At 33.5% G+C, this 20,031-nt stretch overlaps 1 protein-coding gene and 1 non-coding gene across 2 annotated transcripts in view; one reads left to right on the top strand and one right to left on the bottom strand.

The window, feature by feature from the left end:
• LOC115891733 (neuroligin-4, X-linked-like) overlaps window positions 1–20,031 on the bottom strand; it is a gene marked incomplete at its 5' end in the record, with an annotated part of 76,674 nt that overhangs the window by 44,044 nt on the left and 12,599 nt on the right. The window lies entirely within an intron of this gene.
• Window positions 13,601–13,707, top strand: LOC115891734. Its single transcript, XR_004051894.1, has one exon. It is a non-coding gene; the product is annotated as a U6 spliceosomal RNA (small nuclear RNA).

The raw sequence follows: 20,031 nt of genomic DNA, 5'->3' as shown, positions 1-20,031 counted from the left end.
AATATTAAAGTTGTATTTTTTAATGAAACACCCTGTATATTATTCGATTTCTAGATTCTACGACTAAAATAAAGGTAAATTTGATTAAGGTTTATGACACTTAAACCTTACCGTTTTTGGAATATTTTCAATTTCATGAAATTGCAGTAAAAATTTCAAAGCTTCATTTTTCCAAGGGTATCAAAGTTTTTAATACTAAATATTTACTAAAGTTTATTTATTAATCAGATATTGTGTTGCAATAATAAACAAAATACTACCTTATACAGAGGGTCTAAAAATTTATATTACATAATTACTAGCTTTAAACGGAAATAACTTGTTTAATTTAAATGAAACATCCTGTATATTTTACGAGAATCAGATGCACAATTTAATCATCAAATTTTATCATAGAACTTTTGCCTATCTCTTCAGGTTTTCGTAGAAAATGCATTTTCTTATAATTTAGACCCCATTTATCATACCCATAGAATATTGACATTTTAGATCGCTTTTAGAGGCGTACCAAATTTTCAAAGAGTACAAATACTAATATTATATTATAAAAAATAAAAAAAAACTGTTTAAATATCTTTTGTTAAAGATGACCAATTAATATGACCCCATTATTCAAATACATTAATTAACTCTTTACGTTGATTAATAATAACTGCTCCAAATATGATACCCTTGGAGAAATGAAGCTAGTAGAATTTTACAAAATTGAAAATATTTCAAAACCGGTAAGGTTTAAGTGTGATATAACTTAATTAAATTTACCTTTATTTCAATCGTAGAATCTAAAAATAGAATAATATACAGGGTGTTTCATTAAAAAAAATACAACTATAATATTTTTTACTTATTTGGGACACTCTATATCTTGTATGTTTTTAAATTGTATCTCTAATAGTCCTTCAACGAACCCAAAACTTACAATTTGTAAAAATCTAATCGTTTAGCTACAATACTCTGTGTCATATAATGTGGTAAACAACGCTGTATATATTTTTTGTAAAATTACATATAATTTTTTCGGTGTATATATAAGCTCCTATAACGTTTCTTAAAGCCTTGTTTGTATTAATCCTATTAAACCATTTTTAAATTAAACTTTATTAAAGCATCAAAACGTACACACATTTAAAAGAGGGGAATATTATCCCAAAAATAAAATGAAACCCGAGAGAGTGGCGATCGCTGCAAAATTTTTCATCGAAATAAATCGACTCGGTATTTAAGCCGCTCATAAACAGGCTCGTGCTGATGACGTGGAGCGATGCGTAAAGTGAATTACGTTTATTTACGGAAATAATAGGGGAAGATGGGGTAAATAGGGACGGGCCTCGTTAACGTCACATGACCCCGAGTGCCTAAACTATATTCGCGAGGTTATTAGGATTTGCGGGATATAATTATGAATTGAAGATGAGCATAATTTTATTATGAATCCATTCTATAATTATGTTACATAACAATAAGTTGTATTACATAACAATATGTCTTAAGGCTCCAGTACACGTTTGGCCAACTAGTTGGGTCAATGAGTTGGGCCAACGTGTACAGAACCACTTGGCGTTAATTGGTGATTGGCAGCCAGCGTTGGTTTACAAACCGAACGTTATCGGTTTTTCGTGAACACATCAAAGGACCTTGGTGCGATATACAAAACAGCGTTTACACGTTGGTCGTTGGTTGAGACTTGTTTGTGTTTCGAGTTGCTATCGGCAGAAAGTACAGTACAGTACGTCTGCTGGATCTGTGTCTATGAAAGGAATAAGCTTTGGACTAAGCATCCAGCAATTTCTTTTACGCCATTTTTTTTAATCACTTTCGTTTGGTGCACCTTTCTATAAAAATTGAATGCACTGTACAAATAAATTGCCGCGGCTGCGATGGTTTCCACATCCATCCTTCTCGTCTATAAATGGCCAATGCAGACTGAGCAACTTTACCAACGTGTAAGCACTGTACGTACTTTTGGCCCAACTCATTGGTCCAACTAGTTGGCCAAACGTGTACTGGAGCCTTTATAAATATCGCTTACTTCCTACCACCAGCATCCTTTCTACCGAACTTTTTGCTATTAAGGAATCACTAAGAATAATCTCCAACCTACTTCCTTCCAAATGGGTGATATGTTCAGATTCACTAAATGCATTACATTGCCTAAACGAATTATCACCAAAACACCCTCTAGCCGTTAAATCGCTCGACTTGCATCACTCTTTAATATCTAAAGGTTCAACGTTGGGTCTAGTATGGATTCCTAGCCATGTGGGTATAAGAGGTAGGGAAGATGCTGATAAGATTGCTAAGACTGCGGCAAATAATGGAGATTTTATACCACTTGCATTTTCTATCTCTGAACTTAAATTTCTACATATGTCCACAATAGTGGTATTCAGGCAGAGTGGGAAGTGGCCGGAAGTTCAAATAAGCTATATGAATGTAAACCTCAATTCTTTCAAGTTTCTATAGCTCGATCACGGTCTAGAAGTGAGGAAGTCATCTGGAATCAGCTCAGGTTTGGTTTTGGTCACCGCTATTTCACCCATTCTTTCCTTTTAAAAGGCGACCCCCCGCCTAACTGCTCATTGTGGCACTGCTCATTGTGGCAACCAATTAACATTGTACCACCTCCTAATAGAATGTCCCTTCTTCAATAACTTAAGACAATCATTTGGTCTGAATGGCGATCTGGCTTCCGTTCTTGATGCTAATAACCTACATTCTTTGTTCCAATTTATTAGGACATCGGGTTTGGGTTCATTAATATAGTTTAATTTAACTTTAATTTGATCAATGCCGCTAAATGGCCCAGCAGCTGATGCGGCTTATATAAAATCCTTCTTCTTCTTCTATGATTATGTTCATATACAGAGCGAGCCACAATAATTGAAGTAGCTGGCAGTAGGGTTTCCGGAACCGGAAATTTCGGTACCGCGCCTTTTAGAAACCGGGATTTTCCGAAATAAAATTGGTCAAGTGCGAGTCGGACTCGCGCACGAAGGGTTCCGTACCATTCATTATCTATACCAACATTAGACACTATATTATTATAAACTTTTTTTCCGATTTAGCTGAAATTTTGAATGCGCGTATAAGTAATTTAAAAAAAATGAAGAAACACATTACTAAAAATTGTATTAATCAATAATAAATATGTAAAAAGTAAAAATAAATATGTAAAAATATGTAAAAATAAAAAAAAACGATTAAAAAAAGTCGCCTTGACCCGGATTCGAACCTGCCTTACTACAGCTCCAACGTCATATAGCAGCGTAAAGTCCTAACGCTTTAACCACGCGGCCACCGAGGATTTGAACGATTCTGTGTAAAATTCTTACTTAAAAGATAATGTTTAGTGAAAGTACTTTTATTATTTATAAACATTTATTTAATTCTGTATTTTGTTCTGATAGCGGCAACATAGATACATTATCTGTAAAAATTTCAACTGTCTAGCTATAACGGTTCATAAGATAGACCTTTGTGACAGACGGACGGACGGACAGAGAAGTCTTAGTAATAGGGTTCCCGGTTTTACCCTTGGGGTACGGAACCCTATAAAAAATTTAGCTGACTGAAACTTCACATCAAGCAACATAAACCAACTTAAATGAATTTGAGACAAAATCCCTAAAATATTGAATTGAAAATGCAAATATTTATTAAAACATAAATGTAAAAAAAAACGAAATAGAATGTAGAAAACGAAATGTAGAAACAGAATGTATAGTGAGAATCAACCTTTTTTATACGAAGAAAATTTCTGTATGAAAAAAACCATACGCTGAAATGAGAATTTCTCTACCAATCGTAACATATATATTTATAACACGTTGTGACATATCAATATAAAAGTAATACCGTATCTCGCCATGACTTGTTGATTTTATATGATATCCAGTTTCTTCTTTCACAGACTCTATCAAAAAATAGATAAATTACAACGAAGTCTCTATAAATATGCTTTAAGTCTGTTAAATATGCCGGAAAATTTCATTCTATGTATATAAACATCGATAAGACGCGTATGATAAAAAGAAAGTATTAAAATTTGTTTAGCTTTGTTTTAAAAATATAATTGATAAATTGATGGATTAAAGATAGGTAATCTTTAAAAAAATATTTTATTTAAATTAATAATAAGTACGCATGTCATTAGACTTAAAAAAGTTTTTAAAGAAACAATCCCCAAGAAAAAACAATCTGCCTTTTAGTTTTCAGGACAGATTTTACTTTGCAAGTAGAATAAAGTCCAATTAAATATAACAAGGAGAAGTTCTGAAATCTGAATGAGACAGTTTTATTAAGAGCCTTTAAAAATTCAGAGAAAAGAAAAATTCGGATTAGGCCGAACTAATTCAAGTCATTAGCAGAAATAAGTATTTGTGAAGGAAATGAGATTAAAGATGGCTCAGGTTTTCTGTTATCAGTGGCGCATCTAGAGATTGAGTCTGGGAGGGGTAGTGTGAATATTCAAAAAAGTACTAAATTTGAATTAAATTTTTGCTGGAAGGTATTGTAACTGTGGAAAAAATCTACTTGGATTGGTTTGGATATTCTGTTTTAATTTGTATTATTAACTTTTTTGTAACAATTTTATTTTATACCAAATTTTATCTTATTAATTAATTTCTTTCTGGGAGGTGTAATTACACCCATTAGCCCTCCCGTATATACGCCCCTGTATAGGGCTTCTTTCTCTCTACAATTTCCTGTTTCACAATGTACCTTTTCTGTCCGGGAAGGGTTCATAGTTTCATAGTTGTCGATTTTCGAAAGAAATCAGTACATGTATATTATTTCGTATATATTTTTCACTATATTGATTTTATGGAAAGCACTGTTCATTAAAATGTTGTATCCTATGTCATAGGCCTTGTTTCTCTCTACAATTTCCGGTCTCACAATGTACCGTTTGTGTCCGGGAAGGGTTCATAGTTTCATAGTTGTCGATTTTCGAAAGAAATCAGTACATGTGTATTATTTCGTATATTTTTCATTTTATTGATTTTATGGAAAGCACTGTTCATTAAAATGTTGTATCCTATGTAGGCCTTGTTTCTCTCTACAATTTCCGGTCTCACAATGTACCGTTTGTGTCCGGGCAGGGTTCATAGTTTCATAGTTGTTTATTTTCGAAAGAAATCAGTACATATATATTACTTCGTATATTTTTCATTTTATTGATTTTATGGAAAGCACTGTTCATTAAAATGTTGTATCATGTTATAGGCCATGTTTCTCTCTACAATTTCCGGTCTCACAATGTACCGTTTGTGTCCGGGAAGGGTTCATAGTTTCATAGTTGTCCATTTTCGAAAGAAATCAGTACATGTGTATTATTTCGTATATTTTTCATTTTATTGATTTTATGGAAAGCACTGTTCATTAGAACGTTGTATCCTATGTTATAGGGCTCGTTTCTCTCTACAATTTCCTGTTTCACAATGCACCGTTTGTGTCCGGGAAGGGATCATAGTTTCATAGTTGTCGATTTTCGAAAGAAATCAGTACATATATATATTATTTCGTATATTTTTCATTTTATTAATTTTATGGAAAGCATTGCTCATTAAAATGTTGTATCCTATGTTATAGGGCTTGTTTCTTTCTACAATTTCCTGTCTCACAATGTACCGTTTGTGTCCGGGAAGGGTTCATAGTTTCCTAGTTGTCGATTTTCGAAAGAAATAATTAAAATAAATTAATTTCTTTCTGGGAGGGGTAATTACCCCCATTACCCCTCCCGTATATGCGCTCCTGTCTGTTGTGCTGTATATTTTTTATTAATCTGAGGGTAATTAATTACTTTATTAAGTTTCATCATCTTTGTTGTCAACTACAATAACAAAAAGGAAAAACTATTTAAAATGTTTAAATATTTCTCATCGCGATCTTATAGATCTATTGTGTCCTCCTTTCTTCAGTTATAACTCATCATACAGTCTCAGGGCTTTACAAAAGCCAATATCTGAGTCGGTTTTATAGAGGTTAGTTTTCCATCTCTAATATCAGCCGTACCAGACTATACTCAGACTGTAAGTAAGAAATAGGCTGCATGAAGGCGAACATTCGATCAAAGCGAGAACCTGTTGTGCTGCATTTAACTGCTAATCATCGTAGGACACGAAGGATATTTGCTCAAGAACATCTTCACTGTGACGTGGATCAGTGGAGTCACGTCCTTTTTACAGACGAGTCCAGTTTTCGACTAAGTTATAATGATGCTCGGTGGAGAGTATACAGAAGACCGAATGAACGGTATCTGGACTAGACACAATAGTCAGAGAAGTAATTCATTTTGGTAGAGGTTCCTTCATGGGTATGGGGACGTATAACTTTAAATGGGCGTACGGACTTGCATGCCTTTCTAGACGGCATAATTAATGCTGAACGACATAGAGATGAGAACCTTGAACCATATGTTATTTTATTTGCTCCTCAACATGATACCTTGAAGAGTCCAATATCACAATTATGGATTGGGCTGCTCTTATTCTATTGAGCACTTTTGGGACCTACTAAAGAGAAGATTACAAAGTCGTCCACAAGCACCAGATCTTCAAACTGGGAGAAAATCTTCGAGAGGAGTCTTTCCTCAAGAGATTATTTGGAGCCTCATTCAGTCTATGCCAAATCGGTGTGCAGAAGTGCGTAGAAACTGCGGAGCACACACACACATATTAGGAAAAAAATATTTCCGTTTTCTACTTCGAGAACACTTTAGTTTTATATAGCAGACACGCCTATTAAAACTGTTAACGTGCTGATAAACTTCCAGTTTATCAGTGTAAATTTTATTTTAAAAGAACACGTTAATTTTACAGTGACTCTGAACTAGTTAGTTGTAAACTTTCCTCAAGCCGGAACGTCGTCTCTAACTCCCGTCCAATAAAGCAAAGTGATTTATATTCAGACCGTATTTTACCGAATTCCTTATTGTTTAAATGAAGAGAGCTAACTATGAACTAACTATTCGATAGAATATAGTTTTGGGTAAAATAAGAGTAGACATTTTTAAAATAATCTTAAATATTCTACAAATCTACAAAATAATATAGTTATTTTTTGTAAAAAAATTTTGTTAAGAATTATCAACAGAAAATTTGATTTTTTATATGGGATACCCTGTATATTTTTAATGGATTAAGAAGAATTTAAAATTACCTTTCTTAAGGTTCTTCTTCGAGATATAGAGTTTTTAAAATTCGCCAACTTTGAATTAGTAGGCTTTGAACGACGCCGGCTGTAATGCAAAAAAATTCTTACTGTGAACAGCTATTAAAACGAAAATAATATATGCAATGAGAGATGCAGAATTTTATAACAATTTAAACTATATTTAACAACATCAACACATTTAAACTATATCTAATAAAAATAACAATTATAGCAAACCAAGATATGAGATTTTGGTACAGGTGTTCCGTCTTCTGTTTTGGACAGATGGGACCATTTTTGAACATTCCTCGCGGAATTTATTAACTCAGTGAAGGTGAAAAATATCCTCGCATAACTGCTAAATCTTCTAATTCTTGTCTAGATTATACTGGCAATTTTAAAATAAGAACCTTAATTCTTCCGCAAAGATAAAAATCCACTAAGGATAGCAGGCACTAACTCCGGCGGCCTCGACGGCCAACGGATGAGATCTTGGTTAGCTATTCAATTATTCTCAAAATTGGATGCAAAAATTTGCTGATAACTAATGAAAATATGTTTTCCATTAGGAGCAGATCATCAATAAGGGATCCAAAGCCTACTAGTTAAAAGCAGTGGCGAACTTAATAAAAATTCTCTATTTCGATCGAAAGGTAATTTTAAGTTCTTTTCACTTAATTAAAAATATACAGGGTGTTCCAAATAAAAATTCAATTTTTCAGTTGATAATTAGCTCTTAAATTATAAATTAAAAAAAATATACTTAAACCATTAAATTCTACGTAAAAAAGTGCCTTGGAAATGTTTTCACCAGTAATACCACTAGAGGTCAAATTATTTCCGGAAATTTTTTCGAGCTCATGAATATTTTGAAAATTATTTTCTTCTTCATTTTCTAAAAGTATTCATGGAGCGAGAAAAAACTTCCGGATTTAATTTGACCTCGTGTGGTATTCGTATTTTTCGATTTTTGGTATATTTTTAGCCTATAAACTGTTGATTTCTATTGATTGTAGTAACTCAAAAGTGCCATTTTAAGACCTAAAATATTATATTCTTTCATTTTATAGTAACTTGGGCTTACTACAAGTGGTAGAAAATCATAAGTTTTTTTTCGGAACGCTGCATGAACAGATTTACAGCGCGTCACAGTTTTGGCAGCAATTTAGACCTTTAAATTATTGACTTCTACTCGTTGTAGTTGCACGAAGACACAACACAACATCTCAAGACACAACACAATATATTCTTTAATTTTACATAAGTTTTGAGTAACAACAAGTGGTAGAAAATTACTTTTTTGCATTTTTATTAACTTTTCATAAACGCTTTATTGGTATGGAATTCATAACAAGCGCGCAGCGTCAGCAAGCGTCAATCGTAAAAGGATGTGATCATCGTATTTTGACAGTTCAAAATATCAGAAAAACTCGCGTTTTGTTGTAATAAAGAATATTGTGCAGCTTGAAAAACCAACAAAATTTTTGTTTTAAAAATGAATCGGTTTGAAAATCATACTATATGCAAAATATGCGTGAAATTGTCTGATGAAATGATCAAACATCGTGCGATGACTTTTACCCGCATTAATAGAGGATTGTGGCTCCTACTTGAAGAAAGAAAATTTGTTTCGAATTGTTCACGAATATTTGCATCAAAACTACTCAAAAAAAAAAAAAAAAAAAAAAAAAAAAAAAAAAACTCTATATTATATATATATATATATACATTCGTTAAGAATGTCACGGCTTCATTGTGTTGTTTGCCGGTTGATGATGGATTTTTTTGCAGGTTCGGGTCTCAACCAGAGGCCTAAGAACTCCGCAAGTCCCCCTAAGAACTCCGCAAGTATATATATATATATATATATATATATATATATATATATATATATATATATATATATATATATATATATATATATTTCATTAGACATAAACATTTAAGTCTTACATTTTCGCCATTGAGAAGAAAGGAGGTGTCCAAAGAATATAGAAAACATCTCAGCTTTGTAATTGAAATGTAGATATCAAAATTATCATATAAATAAATAAAAACCAGACTCTCAAAAAGATATTCTGTCATTATAAACGTCAAAAAATTTCCAGTATAATTCGCTCTTGGGGGCTCACAAGGAAAAAAATTTCACTAAAATTTATCCGTTGCCATGGTGATTTGTCAAAGAAAAACACGTTTTGAGTGGTTAAAAATTACAGGTGTGGAATTTTCACAAAAATGCAACATTTTCCATAGCAAAAAGTTACAGCAATTTGTTAAAAACGCGCATTTTTGAAAAACACCCCGTAACTCATAAACGGTAACAGATATCGATGTGCGGTTTTCACCATCATGTTTTTGATAAAAATTGAGCTCCAGACACCAATATTAGTTTTTGTCTATCTCCTATAGAAAAGGGTGTTTCCCTATAAAAGCGTCGAATTTGGCCCACCCTGTACACTAAATTCCGTACTAATTCATTTCCTCATCTCAAAAAGCGCTCTTTTGTTATATTTAATTACACCTCATTGTCGGCGAAAATTTCTAGAGGAAAACTAGAAAATCATCGTCGTCTTTCCGTAGTTCTCCAAATTCCGCCAATTTCTGCCAATTTTAGCGGCTTTTCCCCCAAGTCCTTTATTTCGACATTTTTTAACACGAGCAAAAAGGAAAACCCGGTGAAATGAGGTAGACAGGTAGAGGGAAAAGTTGGATGAAAAGAATGATTTTTCCAACAATAGGTGAGAGCAAACTAAATAGAAAGGAGTTTGAACGATATTGGAAACGATGTGATTTAGTGGAAAGAAAATGAACAAGTGAGTTTTGCTAGGAAAAATTGCAATTTATAAAGTATATCGAATTCTACGGTTTATTATTTATTGTCATATATAAATTGTATAGCTTAGGATATTCAGTTTTAATATCTACTTGATAACAGTCAGTAGTATTAGACCGAAACATGTCAGTTGTAAGCTCTACAAATTCAGATTGAACAATAATTTATTTATTGTAAATTACAAATTACCACCAAAGAGCAGATATTTCCTACAACCACAAATATGTTCATAATTTTCTCGTTAGTCTAACTATTCAACATTACTAATTGGATTGTAAAACTTGAAAAAAAATTCTCAGAAATTTGCCGAAAATGCAAACTTATCCTACGTCAGAAAGAATTGATATGATTCTATTAGTTGGTGAATGCAGTGTGCATTCACCAATTAATAGAATACTTAAATGCTGATTTCATCTAGTCTGGTTTTTTTATGGGGATATGTTAAAGACAGTGTTTACAAAACTCGACCAACTATTGTCGACAACATGAGAGAAATTATTGTAGCTGCTCTTCGAGGTAGAACTGCATATACGCCTTTAAAAATGAAAAGATCCTTTTGATAAGACAATCATTTTATGCAGTTAACAGGAAAGGAAGCATTTTGAGAATTCCATTTCATCTAGCTAATTTTTGTCATATAATTACAGGCTTATATCTAGTTTTAATTCTGTAATAACTAAAATATGTTTTAAACGTGTATCTTTTTTATTACCGTTGAGTATTTACTCTACAATCTTTAATATTTGTTAAATTAACAAAAAGTATATCACAGCCACTCTAGATTTTTTCAAATAATAAAGATCTACTTACGCAAAATCATAAAAATTAAAATATCTAGGAAAATCTTTGTCTGAGGAGTAGGCAACCTTAATAATATTTCGAGGATATATAAATTCCCCATTGAACACCGGAATAATATACTGGGTGTTCCATTTAAAATGAAGGAGTAACTTACTTTTAAAATTAACTAATGTTCCAAATTAATTTTGTGCCACCCTGTATAACTTTTCGGGTCAAATTATTTCAATTTGGTTTAACATACAATGGTAATTGTAATTAAATATTGGGCTATACAGGGTAAATTAAAATTTAGATAGTTATCGAAATTTAAAATTTACTCTTCATTTTCACAAAATGTGAGCTATGTCAAAATCCTTAGATTTTAGGTACATGCCTCTTTAATAAAAGTCACCTTAAGCCCACAGCCACACAGAAAGCGTTTTTTGCGTTTTTAGCGTGAAGCGTCTAGAACGAGTAAAACTAAATAACAGGATTATATAGGAGTGGCCACACCAAAAGCGTGTAGCCTTTGGCGTGTCTCGCAAAAAACGCCAATGGAAACAAATCAGTTTGTTTTCTGTAGCGTCTTTAGCGTTTTCTAAGATGAGACCCCGTCATAGGCGGACGTTGTATTTAATAATACAATAAAAATAAATTAAATAGTATGAATTTTTTTCATTTTAGGGTATTATCTAAAAATATTTTTATAAAGAACATCTACTGTTTAGGAAATTTGAAGGAAATGTTTGAAAAAGTGTAGTTTGAAATGTTGAAAAAGTAATAAATTAGAAGAATATTTTCTTACGCGTAAAAAATATTTTTTTTATGCGCAAAAAGTGTTTTTTTTCTGCGTAAAAAAAGTTATGTTTAAGAGAAACAAATAGTTTTTGACGCGTAAGAAATAGTTTTTTACGTGTAACAAATAGTTTTTTTACACGTAAAATATTTTTTTTGGGTAAAAGAGTTTTTTACTAGAAACAAATAGTTTTTTACATGTAAAAAATATTTTTCTTTTGCGTAACAAAAGGTTTTTTACCAGAAACAATAAGTTTTTGACGCGTAAAAATTAGTTTTCTACGTGTAACAAATAGTTCTTTACACGTTATTTTTTTGCGTAAGAAAGGTTTTCTACCAGAAACAATAAGTTTTTGACGCGTAAAAAAGAGTTTTTTACGTGTAACAAATAGATTTTTAAACGTAACAAATAGTTTTATACGCGTAAAAAATAGTTTTCTACCAGTAACAAATAGTTTTATACGCGTAAAAAATAGTTTTTTACGTGTAACAGTTTTATTCGCGTAAAATAATAAAAATAGCTTTTACGTGTAACAAATGCTTTTTAGGCGTAATAATATGATTCACTTTTACAAAATTTGTATTAAAATATCAGTATTTTTGATAAACACGTGGACTGCTTACAAATACACGTCGCGTCACTACGTATTTCTAAGCCGTTAACACGTTTCGTTACAACGAGCTCGTGTGTCAGGCCGTCTCACTAGCTCGTATGTCACGGCCTTCAATTTTTACTCCCAGCGCGCATAAAGACCACGGCGTTTCGCTCCAAAATGTTTCATAAATCATTTCCTAAAATTGCATTAGCAACTAGAGATATTTACTATTCTATTATATAATTATAATTATTTATTATATTATATTATAATTATAACAAGTACTAACCACAACACTACAACATAAAAAAAACTATACACATATACACTAAAATTCGTAAAATAAATGGCAAATAATAATTATTATTTTTACACACACCACTGGCACTAGATTGTGTTTATCTCCGAATATATGCCCCGGCCCGTCCACAATTCAATCCCAGCATCTTTTATCTTCGTCTCTTCAACGCTAACTGCGCCGATCCCGCCTATCTCTTTCTCACAGGATTGATTGTTGGACGGGCCGGGAATCCACGAACTAATTGACATCTTGATAGAAACTGCAGACCTGCCGCGTCTTTTGCGTGTTTTTAATGGACACAAATCGAAAAATGCGCTTAAAACGGTAAAATCGCAAAAAGCGATTGAGACGCAAAAAACCCATAACGCTAAAAACGCTTTCTGTGTGGCCGTGGGCTTATTTTTTCCCTAGAATCCGAAAATCAATTAATATATAGGATGTTAGAAAAAAATTAGAAAAAAAGCACAACTTTAATGTATAACTTTTTTGGGGACACCCTGTATAATTCTATATATTTTTCTAAAATGCTTTCAGTTAACCTATATATGCGGCCAAAATTTCAATTCGATATAAACTACCGTTCTCCTTGGAGCTTCCGCGGCGTATGAGAGGGTCCCCCCGTCTTGAATGTTGAATAATGAATTGATATACAAACAGAGATATTATTTAATGACAAAAAAAACATTTGATTTCGTCTAGACTTTTCTAAGTAGTCCCACGCAAAACTCGAAAACTGTTTACGTTGCAAAAATATTCCCTTCGAATAATGTTTGTGTATTACTTCGCACTTTCAGAGCCCAAGCGAAAGCAAAAAGAAAATTTAATAAAACTTAGAGCCTCCAAAGAGAGCCGCCGGCTTCGTTGGGATTATCTTAAATGGGAATAAATAAAAGGTTGTCTGCGCGCCCACACAGAAGCGAAAACATAAATTCTGAATATCTGAAAGATGTCGAAATTAATACCCTTTCTTGACAGAGCCTTACATAAGTGCTGTTTCAAGTTTGAATGTAAATGTATATACCATCAAAAACATAAAATTTGTGAGAATTTCATGTCTCGAAACGCAGTTCCTCAGCTAGAAAGACTCGTGAGATCTCATGTAAAAGCAAGTCAGTTATTGCAGTTAGAGTCTATGGAAGTGTACTCACTTCGGCGGTACATATACTAAAATTGGAACGACACAGAGAAGATTAGTATGGCCCCTGCGCAAGGATGACACGCAAAATCGTGAAGCGTTCCACATTTTTCCCAACGTATAGTTCCTTTTTTCGACCACTTGTTTCTCCAAACATTATACTTCATTCTAGATCCGATAGTCCAGGGCAAATTTTTTCCAATTTTTGCAAAGCTCACAACATCACTATTCCTGAATGCATGCCACTTCGAAATGTCACCAGTCCTCCCTGAGAATTAATTGCCCCATTAATGAATAATACACTCATCAGACTAGACAAAAAAAGCACCCCTCCATCTTTAATAAAAGCGTCATTTTACGATATTATTCAAGATCTATCTCCAGATTATAATATAATATACACGGACGGTTCCAAATTCTTCCAGGCAGCAGGATGCGCCGTATTACATAACAATATATCTTATAAATATTGCTTGCTTCCTACCACCAGCATCCTTTCTGTCGAACTTTTTGCTGTTAAGGAATCACTAAGAATAATCTCCAACCTACCTCCTTTCAAATGGGTGATATGTTCAGATTCACTAAATGCATTACAATGCGTAAACGAATTATCACCAAAACATCCTCTAGCCTTTAAATCGCTCGACTTGAATCACTTTTCAATATCTAAAAAGATGTGGGCATAAGAGGTAATGAAGATGCTGATAAGATTGCTAAGACTGCGGCAAATGATGGAGATTTATACCACTTGCATTTTTCTATCTCTGAACTTAAATTTCTACATATGTCCACAATAAAAAGTGGTATCCAGGCAGAGTGGGAAGTAACAGGAGATTCAAATAAGATATATGAATGTAAACCTCAATTTTTTCAAGTTTCTGTAGCTCGGTCACTGTCCAAAAGTGAGAAAGTCATTTGGAATCGGCTCAGGTTAGGTCACTGCCATTTCTCCGATTCTTTCCTTTTAAAAGGCGACCCCCGCCTAACTGAATAGAATGTCCCTCCTCCTAATAGAATGTCCCTCCTTCAATAACTTAAGACAATCATTTGGTCTGAATGGCGATCTGGCTTCCGTTCTTGATGCTAATAACCTACATTCTTTGTTCCAATTTATTAGGGCATCGGGTTTGGGTTCATTAATATAGTTTAATTTAACTTTAATTTGATCAATGCCGCTAAATGGCCCAGCTGATGCGGCTTATATAAAATCCTTCTTCTTCCTCTTCTATGGAAGTACCTATTTAATAACTTTATTATAAAATTTTCAGTTACCTATCTAAGGATATCGAGTTGGCGAGTCATCTACTCGAGGGAGGAGGGCCATGTTCAGGTCACAATAGGAATTGATCTCAAATCCAAGGAGGCAATAGAATAGAACCCAGTGAGCATTTAATTCCTTTAAGGAAAATGTGTTCTAGGTGACGTCGTTGTTACGTTACCAGGCGCTCCTTTTGCCTGATTAAAATTCAATAAAACGCAGATACGTAACTGTTTCCTAATGTTTCCTAAATGTAACAAAACTTTGCTCACTGGGGAAAGATATATATATATATATATATATATATATATATATATATATATATATATATATATATATATATATATATATATATATATATATATATATATATATATATATATCCTGTATTATAGATCCGGAAATACACCGGTATCAGGTTAGGTTAGGTTAAGAAGAGATCAAGATAAAGAGGTGGAGAAAATGGAGACTGATCCCTCAGCCTCCACATCAAGGGTACCTCAGCCGGAGACTAGCTCCTCGACTGTGAAGGGCACAGAGGGCTAAACTCCAACCGTGGAAGGGTGTATACCATCGTAGGAGGTAGATGTTCACTCCTTGGAGAATGAACAGTTGCCCTCAGAGGAGGATGGGAAATATCCTGTCCTTCCTACATGAGTTATAGACTGTGTGATAACTCAAGAGGTGGAGAAAGGCATTGGCCTAAGAAAATGTGAAGATCATAGACTTATCAGCCTGATGAGCCATTCCCTAAAAATATTTGAAAGAGAATTTACAAAAAATGTGAAAGGGACATAAGTGATTCACAAATGGGGTTCCGGCAAGGGTTAGGTACAAGGGAAGCGATAGTTGCAACACAGGTGCTTGTCCAGAACTGCTACGATCAGAAAAAGGATATGTGCCTGTGTTTCATAGACTATGAAAAGGCATTCGATCGCGTGCAACACCACAAATTAATGCAGCTACTCAAAATGCTTGATATAGACCAAAAAGACATACAATGCATCGAAAACTTGTACTGGAACAAATAATTACCTTAAAATGGATTATTTCTTTTCGAAGACACTAAACGTACACTAGTTTCACTGAAAAAACTGATTATATTGGCTTTTGTCTAGGGTTAGGATCGGTTTTGAGAGAGGAACAATGTTCAGTATTGTCGGAAAATGAGGTGTGCACGTTCCGGGTAAAGATTTTCTGATTATTGCGCATGATCGGGTTCATTGAAAAAAGCCAGAATTGTGGCGGGCTAGACGCGGTCACGGGGTGGAATAGGGTGGATTTTCAGATGAGTGGCGTAGGTCGTGTCGATAACAATTTTCATTTATAAGATAACAATTTACATAACTTAGGTTAAAAAAATAGTTAAATTTACTTAGGAATAATTGGATATTGTTTTAAGTACGAGCCGCCAGTTTGTAAACTATTGTTTCATTTTTGTGCTCAGAATGCTCTTGAGACGCTGCTAATCCTGTGCCAAACCAAACCAAACAGCACAAATAAAATTGGCCAATACCATGTCCAATCCCATACAAGTTAGAAGGGGGGTGCTACAGGGTTGCGTGCTGTCTCCACTCCTATTCAATTTGTACTCAGAGGCTATTTTCCAAGAGGCTCTAGAGGACGTGGAAATGGGAGTCGAAGTTACCGGAGTGTGGATTAATAACATCCGCTACGCCGACGGATTGCAGATAATATACACGATCTACAACAACTGGTCAACAAGGTAGGAGAACAGAGTAAAGCAATGGGTTTAAACATAAACATCAAGAAAACTAAATTTATGATAATATCCAGAAATCCAGATGTGTTTAAAAACTCCATTATAACATTTAATACAAGGCCCATAGAGAGGGTGGATAAATTTAAGCACTTGGGCATCTGACAGGCATTCTTGAGATTCCGAAAAGTACTTGTCTGTTCTGATTTTGACCTTAACCTCAGATTAAGATTCGTAAAGTGTTACGTGTGGTCGGTGCTCCTTTATGGTATGGAAGGTTGGATATTGAAAGCAGCTGCCATTAATAAACTAAAGGCTTTCGAGATGTGGCTATATCGCAGAATTCTGAAGATACCTTGGACGGCTAGGTTAACAAATGAGGAAGTTCTGAGACGTGTCAGCAAACAGCGCGAATTGTTTGAATTGATTAAGAAGAAAAAAACCGCATACCTGGGACACATAATGCGAAATCCCAAATATCAGTTCTTGCATCTGTTAATCGAAGGCAAGTTCGAAGGCCGGAGGGGTATCGGAAGGAAGAAAATGTCTTGGCTGAGGAATGTTAGACAGTGGACAGGCCTACACGATGTACAGTCTATTTTCTACTTAACCCTACTTTCACTTATTCTACATTCCACAACGGTTAAACACTCCGATTTCTACAGAATAAATTCAGAGAAGTGAATAATTATATAGATTGGTTGCATTTTAATCATGTACTAATCAAATTTTGATTTGTGGGATTCATTAAATATGACACATGAAAAGGTTGGTTATGTAATAAAAATAAATGATAATGAACAGTCAGAGAATAGAATCACACATATAACGAATTGTGAGCAATAATTTTTAAACATCCGCAATATAATTTAACTAGTACATCGAAGTTGTTAATGTTAATATTATTAATACTTCTTTATTTTATTTAGACATTTATTTTCATATTTTATTTGGAAAAAAAGGAAATCTCACGTACTATTTTCACTTCTGCGGATATAAACACAGCGGCAACGCCACACCCAATGCAAATAGTGTTCGGTGGAATGGTTTTTATTGGGCCAAATATTAAACCAAAACATTTCTCTCCCTCTGTGTAGCGCTTCCGCTTTTAAATCCGGGCCCTTTCGCATAATATCACAATTTTTGTTTAGCCACTGTTCCAGTTTGCCCCGTTTTTATAGATACGGTCAAACAAAAGTTCCCGCAATATACGAATTTTTCATATTTGAGCTTGAGCAGATTTAGACTTTGTGTAGTTTGAACCAGTGACAGTTGCTCAATAAGTGCATTATGTGCTGCATACGAACCCCGAACGTACAAGCTACCGTCTCAAATAAAATACTACTCCATTTAGTTATACAAATGGAAACTTATTATATATCACTCTGAGGTAAGTAATTAAGAAAATTTCTTGTTAATCGTTTCAAAAACATTTTATAAAAAATTCAAAGTTTCAAACATTATTTAACAATTAAAAGGAAACCTTCTTCATAGCCGGGACCTGGAAAAGACAGAAAAGATAAATGGGGATATGGCCAAAACTGGAAATTAGGGATTTTCATAAAGCAGAGTATATTATTGTTTCGTCCAGAGGCACACTAATTTAATTAGTAGAGAAAGAGCCAGTACTGAAATGAAAGGAAAGACAGAGTGGGAAAATTTTGTTTACCATAAGGCATTTCTACTAGCAGCTCATTTTTTTTTGTTCGAAAGTTGAACTTAATGAGAGAGGTTGAGATAAATATAGTAAAAAATACTTTGAGCGTGGTACATAACGATTCAGTATTGATCTGCGAAGTCCCTCGACAGGATTTTATCCAATTTCAGCCATTTTCCATTTTCCAGCCTGAGGAAGATGCTCCCGAAAGGAATATCGGAAAGGAAGAATATCGGAAGCACGGGTCGTCTACAGGGTGTGTCAAAAAACATGTGCCATATCTCGTGGGGAGATTCCTCACGTAAAAATATATGATCAATTTTTCATATCAACATAAGTCCGATTCTGCTTTGTTTCGTAGCTACAGGGTGTTAAAATCTTATTATTTTTTCGATTTATTATAATTTTAGCGTTTCGAGTGAAATTTTGAGGGTAAAACTATAAATGCGACATATTTTAAAGCTAAAAAAGTGGTTACATATTCACCAGGGACGTGCATATGGGTTATCACTGGAATATATTTCTAAAAAAAGCATGTACGCCACTGATTTTTTTTTCTCTTGCTAGTGAAATAGTGTAAGTAGTTTAATACCGATTATTTCCCTCATCGTGAAATAGACCAATCAGCTAATCTAATTTTTCGAATAAATTTTGTTTAGATAAGTGATTAATGCCCAAAACCAGTTTAACCGCGATTATATTTTCGGCTTCCTTTTGAGTTTTCCTTTTGTCGTTTATCACTAATTCTGAGAGATTTTGGCAACAGTTCATTTAAAAACATCGATTTGTAACTCATACATATGACTTAATAACGATTTTAATCGGTGAAAACCCCTTCGATATTATTTTGAACAAATAAATTGGAGAAAAATACGTCAGAATTTGATATATTGACAAGGTAGCAGAAGCACAAACGTTACTTACGAGACGTCATTTGAAACGTCTTTAGAATTTTATTTACCGCTGTAGTGAAAATGAATTCGCGGTTTAGTAATATTTCCGGCGACAATATCGATTTGCCAATTCAAAAAAGTACCTAGTAATACTGTAAAACGCATGCTTCAGTGTGGCTAACTCATTCAGGAAATAATCTAGCCGTGTATCACTCAACCTATAAATTTAATTGATTAAACCAGAGAGAAACTAATAACTAAAGTGAGAGGGCTTGTGGAATAGGGCATTTCGTAGACAAGTTTATTTTGTCACCGCGCATCCCAGACGCGCATAGCGCTTGGCGGTCAAAAAAGGAAATTTCAAAGAATATATTTAGCTAGAAAAAGAATGGACTCTGCCATAATGAAAAATGGTCCTACACAAGTGGCGCCATCTATTGAGTAGGGCTTGTTTTAATTGGATTGAAGCGCGGGCTTTTTAAAAGAGTGTATTTATTGAATTTTACTCTAAAAATAATTAAATTTGATTATTAAATCTTATCTTTTACACAAATTCAACAATACTAACAACAAGTATCGCTGTGATGTGTAAAAATAAAATTTAACAGTATCATTTATACAATTATTAAATAAAATTAAAGTCAAACTATGTAAAATATTATTTATTATTTAAAGTTTTTTATTTATAAGGCAAATATTTAAACATCGTTTATTATAATAAAACAAGACCAACGTAATACGTTCAAAGTTTTGTAAATGAATTAAATATAAATAGGTATTTAAATGATGGCAGAAATAAAAGACTTACATTATATTTTAAGGACCACAAAAAAAAAGAATTGTCTAATTAAACACATATTTGACATTATGATTGGCGCTATGACAACAATATTTTTTGAGAATTTGAC

The sequence above is a fragment of the Sitophilus oryzae genome, unplaced genomic scaffold, assembly GCF_002938485.1.
Source record: "Sitophilus oryzae breed Bouriz unplaced genomic scaffold, Soryzae_2.0 scaffold_1191_pilon_pilon, whole genome shotgun sequence".
Classification (NCBI taxonomy): Eukaryota; Metazoa; Arthropoda; class Insecta; order Coleoptera; family Curculionidae; genus Sitophilus; species Sitophilus oryzae.
Note: the sequence above shows the minus strand (reverse complement) of the source record. Positions and strands in the feature narration are given on the sequence as shown.